This window comes from Cherax quadricarinatus, chromosome 22 (assembly GCF_038502225.1).
Source record: "Cherax quadricarinatus isolate ZL_2023a chromosome 22, ASM3850222v1, whole genome shotgun sequence".
NCBI lineage: Eukaryota > Metazoa > Arthropoda > Malacostraca > Decapoda > Parastacidae > Cherax > Cherax quadricarinatus.
This window is the reverse complement of record NC_091313.1, coordinates 26,273,847-26,279,988: the sequence shown is the minus strand read 5'-3', so window position 1 is coordinate 26,279,988 and position 6,142 is coordinate 26,273,847.

Sequence of the window (6,142 nt, the reverse complement as noted above, 5' to 3'; positions counted from 1 at the left end):
CATCAGGTGGCAAAAGGGAGATGGATGAGTAATAGGTTACGGATAACAGCGGGGTAGTGGATGGTGAAAGGGTAAAGGGCAGCAAGAGACTGAACTAGAAAGGGCTGAGGGGAGTGCGAAAAGTATCATCAGAGTTTGTGGAGTAAATCAGTCGTTGTCAAGAAGTCAATGAGAGAGTCAGGATTAAAGGAGGGTCCATCAGCAAGAAGGGAAGGTAAAGAGAGAGTAGTAGAACGAAGACGACGTTGGAGGTAAATTCTGCGTGCTCGTTGATAGAGAGGGCAGTCTAACAGAATGTGGCTAATCGATACTGGAACTTGACACTGCTCACAGAGAGGAACAGGGTGCCTCTCCATGAGATACCCATGAGTAAGACGAGTGTGGCCAATGCGAAGGCGGGAGAGAGTGGTCTCCCAACCTCGGCACTGATGACAAGAAGACGGCCAGTAACCTATGCTCGGTTTAATAGAATGAAGTTTGTTACCGAGCAGAGTTGACCAACGTTGTTGCCAACGGGTGCGAAGGTGGGTAGCTATTGCAGCAAAATAGTCCAGAAATGGAACACCTCGATAGGAAATTGGTAGGTCATGTACTGCTGACCGCGCAGCAGTGTCTGCCTGTTCATTGCCCTGTACGTCGACATGACCAGGGACCCAACAAAAAACAATATCTTTATGTTTGGTAGAGATACGGCGTAGCCAAAGTTGGATACGGAGAACTAGGGGATGAGATGTATCAAATTTTCGTATAGCCTGTAGAGCACTAAGGGAGTCTGAGACTACTACAAATGATGACACAGGCATAGATGCGATACGAATAAGTGCTGCAAGAATGGCATACAGTTCAGCAGTAAAAATGCTAGCTGAAGATAGTAAATGCCCCCGTACGACGCTGTCCGGAAACACTGCTGCGAATCCGACGCCGTCTGAAGACTTAGAGCCATCTGTGTACACAGCGGTGGCATGAGAATGGGAGTGGAAGTGATCAAGAAAAAGAGAGCGGGAAGCCACCGTAGGCAGTTGAGCTTTCGAGCAAGGGAGTGAGAAAGAACAGACCCGAACAGCTGGAACTTCCCAGGGGGGTAGGGAAAAGTGAGATGCTACATGAACATATAAAGGTGGTAACTGAAGGGAAGACAAGAGTGAATGTAGGCGAAGAGAAAAGGGACGGAGCAAACAGGGGCGGCGAACGAATAAAGAATGTCTACTAATATCGGTGACCATTCTATAAATGGAAGGATTGTGTAGATCGTGAGAGCGTACATAGTAACGAAGGCAATGGGCATCACGGCGATCAGACAAGGATGGAACATTTGCTTCTGTATAGAGGCTCTCAACAGGGGAAGAGCGAAAAGCACCAAGGCACAAACGTAAGCCTTGGTGATGGATAGAGTTAAGGCTAGAGAGAGTAGCAGGAGAGGCCGCGGAATAAATCTGGTCACCATAATCGAGTTTCGATAAAACGAGGGCTGAATGTAGGCGAAGCAGAGTTCGACGATCAGCTCCCCAGGAAAGATGAGCAAGGGTTTTAAGAAGGTTTAGCCGGCTGTGACAAGTTGCCTTCAGAGAGGTAATGTGAGGTTTCCAGGTTAACCGACGGTCAAAGAGAAGGCCTAGAAACCTGACTGTATCACGTTCGGGGATACGGGAGCCATAGAGATACAAAGGATGATCGGAGATAACAGAGCGTCTAGTGAAAGTAATTTGGTGAGTTTTGGTACTTGAAAATTTAAACCCATGTGTGGTGGCCCAAGTGGAAACACGGTCGACCGCATGCTGGAGAGAAACTGCAATAAGGTGACAGTCAGCGCCTGCACAAGCAATAGCGAAGTCATCAACATAGAGTGATGACCAAATATTGGGTGGAAGAACAGAGGCCAAATCATTTATAGCAAGGAGAAAAAGTGTTGTGCTTAGAACACATCCCTGAGGGACACCTTCAGCTTGGACGAAGTCCGGGGAAAGAACATTATTGACTCGAACACGGAAATGTCTGTCAGTTAAAAAGTTCTTAAGGAAGGATGGTAGATTGCCTCGGAGGCCTAAGGAATGGGCCTGGGCCAAAATATTATACCTCCAAGTTGTGTCATATGCCTTCTCAAGGTCAAAAAATATGGCAATAACTGAGTGATTATTCGCAAAGGCATTACGAACATACGTATCCAAGCGTAGTAAGGGGTCTATGGTAGAACGACCCTTACGAAAGCCATATTGACTAGCGGAGAGACTGTTGTGAGTCTCTAAATACCACATTAAACGTCGATTTACGAGGCGTTCCATCACTTTGCAAACTGCACTAGTAAGAGCGATGGGGCGATAGTGGGAGGCATCATGTCCTGTAGTACCCGGTTTGCGGAAAGGGAGAACAATGGCAGATTTCCACAGCTGGGGAAGAACTCCTTGTGCCCAAATAAGATTGAAGAGGTGTAAGAGGACTACAAGGGCTGACCGATGTAAATGTTGTAACATACGAATATGAATGTCATCAGGCCCAGCTGCCGATGATCGGCAAGCTGAGAGCGTTGCCTCCAGTTCTTGAAGTGTAAAAGGCACATTATACTGTTCTTCTCCGAGAGAAGAAAAGTCCAAGGGTACTAACTCTCTGGCAGACTTTGAGGAAAGAAACGAGGGGCATAGATGGAGCCCTCGGGAAATACGGACCAGATGTGTGCCAAGTTCAATGGCAACGTCGAGAGGGTTTGCTATATCAACACCAGTGACCCGTAGAACAGGAGCCGGGTCAGGAGAGTATTTACCACTCAATTTCCTCACTTTTTTCCAGACTGCACTCATAGAAGAAGCAGAGGTGATGGTGGAAACATAGTCTCGCCAACAAGTGCGTTTAGCTTCACGGATGACACGGCGAGCGATCGCACGCTTCTGCTTAAAATCAACAAGTCTCTCAGCGGTTCTATTGTACCGGTACCTGCCCCATGCAGCACGTTTCAAACGTACTGCACGAGCACAAGCAGGAGACCACCAAGGCACGCACTTCTGAGAATGCCTGCCTGAGGTTTGGGGTATAGAATGAGAAGCTGCGGTATAAACTGATGTCGAGAAGATGTGTAGGAGCTCATCAATGGAGGATGAAGAAGGAACCTCACTAAAAGCAGTGAGGTGTGAGTAAAGATCCCAATTTGCCCGATCAAATTGCCAGCGAGGGCTACGGAAAGGTGGTGAATAGGAAGGAGAAGTAAGAATGATCGGAAAATGATCGCTGTCATGTAAGTCTGGTAGAACAGACCAGGTGAAGTCTAGTGCAGTGGAGGAAGAGCAGACTGATAGATCGATGCAAGAGAGAGTATGAGTACGAGGATCAAAATGGGTGGGAGTACCCGTATTTAAAACATGGAGGGGGTGAGAGGCAAGAAAAGCCTCCAACTGAATGCCACGTGAGTCACAATGAGACCCCCCCTAGAGGAAATGGTGGGCATTAAAATCACCAAGTAACAGAAGTGGTGGTGGTAAGGATGAAACAAGAAAGGCAAAGTCTGGGATAGAAAATGCTCGAGAAGGAGAGAGATATAAAGAACATATTGTAAACCACTTATTCAAGTGGATACGGGCTGCAGTGTAATGCAGCGAGGTATGGACAAATAGTTGACAGTACGGAATATCATTGCGTAGAAGAAGGGCACTTTCATTAAAGGTCCCATCTGAGAAAGGATCCGAAGAATACAATAAATTATAGCCTGAGATAGGTTGGAAAACAGCCGAGTGTAATTTTGGTTCTTGTAAGCAAGCACCAACAGGGGAAAACCTGGAAAGCAACATCTGAAGCTCACCCCGATTACCCCTGAGGCCGCGGATATTCCACTGTAAATAGGCCATGATTGGCGATGAAGAAAATATCAGGAATCTGTAGGTAAAGGCACCTACGGACTAGAGGGGTTAGAAAAGTCAACGTGTGGTGGCATTGGAAGATGTTCAAGTAGCGAAGGAACGGAGCGTTGCGAAGAATGGGGTTGTGAAGATGGAGGAGAGGGAAGAGAAGGAACAGGAAGTGAATCAGTGTCCATTGAAGGTTTAGTCTCTGCAATATATTCTGAAATGGCTTCAAGTGTTTCTGAATTCAAAGATGTATGGGAGACCATATTGGAGATAGGAGGAGGAGGGTGAGTAAAGATTGGGACAGTAATGGACTGTACCAAAGTAGAGGGGGAGGGAAAAGTGTAAGGGACTGGAGATGAAGTGTGGGGGGGGACAGAAGAGGCAGAAACCTGGGAGGTGACAGAAGAGGGAGAAACTTGGGAGGGGACGGGGGTGGAAGGCATAGTACGAGGAGGAGGGTGAATCTCCACACTTGTAATAGAGCCAGAGAGAGGGGAAGAACTAGGTACAGAGACTGGAAAGGTAAAGTGTGGAGGTGGAAGAAGGGAAGGAAGGGGCAAAGAAGATTTGAGCAATGTGGATTTTTTGGACTTCTGAGTAGAGGGGCGATTGGTATTAGGTGTCGTACGAGGTCTTGTCGATACTGGGGCTTGTGAGGAAGGACGCGAAGATGTGAGAACAGACTGAGTTGTAGTCGGGACGTCAGAGCCAAGGACAGCAAAAGGATTAGATGCCGTAGTGGCTATGGGAGGGGTAACAACAGAGGAGGCTGCAGAAGATGGGACCCCAGAAGTGGGGGGACGTTTGGAAACACGAGAATAAGAAACACGGGGTAGTCTCCCTTGGAGGCGGAGATGAGTAACTGCCATAGCATAAGGGAGACCTTCTGCCTCTTTGAGGCAACGGATTTCACGTTCATTTAAGTAGACCTGGCAACGGCGGGAGTACGAAGGGTGAGCTTCATTACAATTAAGGCAAGATGGAGGTTGACTGCAAGATGTATTAGAATGGTCGTCGGCACCACAGACTGGGCATTCGGCCATAGATCTGCAATATTTCGCTGGGTGACCAAAACGCCAGCAATTTCTACATTGTTGCGGTGTAGGTATCACCTTTCGAACTTGTAACCGATGTCCCGCGACATATACAGAGGACGGGAGTTCTCGGCTGTCAAAAGTTAAACGAGCCACATTGCAAGGGTAACGTCTCCGCCCCCGGGCAGGAAGGACATAAGTGTCTACTTTGAGGATTGGGAGATCCTGGAGTTCCAGCTGTTCAAAAATGTCATTGCCACATGACTGGAAATTCTGTTGGACTATGGTATGGGGCAGAATGACAGTACCACTACAAGAATTGAGAGAAAGATGTTTTTCAATAGTGATAGGAGTAGTATCGATATTCGAAAGGAGAGAAAGATCATGAGCTTGGGTAGCATTCTGGACAGTGACGATGCGCGTACCGCTCTTGAGAGCGTGAAATGAAATATCTCTGCCAACATGACGCAGGAGCGCTTTGGCAATACTATGGTCAGAAAGGTAGGCAGAAGAAGAAGTTGGTCTTAAAGTAAAGAATTTAGTCCATTGTGTGGTCCGAAACTGAGCGTGGAGAGGGAGTGCTTGACGTGTCGGTCTTTTCCGAGTAGAATGGGAAGGTAACGACGGAGCATCATCAGGAGATTGACGTTGGCGTTTAGGAGTAGGACCGGAGTTGGTCCGGCATGAAATGGGTGGGCGATTCGAAAATTGCCGTACCGTAGAGGGAGAAGCCGGAAGCATAGTCAAAGGAGAGCGGAGTTCAGACAAATCGAAGGAGTCAGTCGAAGCCCCGGTACCTGAAGCGGGTGAGGAAACAGCACCAGCAAGAGGTACAGGGGCATCAGGAGTGTCCGAAGAGTGGTCTAAACACAAGGCAGGGTCAGAATGGGGTGCGGTATCAAGAAGGGGCCCGGGGGTAGTGGTTTCATGGACTAGGGCTGCCATGGTTAGGTTACTCCTTTGCTTTTTGTTTTTAAGAAAAAAAAAGAAAGAAGAAAAGAAAATAAAAATAAAAAAAGAATAAAAAAAGGGGGGAGCGGGGAGGAATAGTTCCCAGGAGGAATGAAAGGGCCGGAAATCTCCCTCCGCGCCCAAGAGGACCTCAACACCGCTAGTAGCGCAGATGCAGCATGGAACCCGTGCCATACCCTACCCTTCATGCCAGTAAACCAGCAATCCGGGATAGCAACCTCACATCTGCCGAGCTACCTCGGTGGACAAAAGAGAGGGCGGCCGGATATCCGCCACAAAGCATACCTCCTTCGGCCACCACCCCCG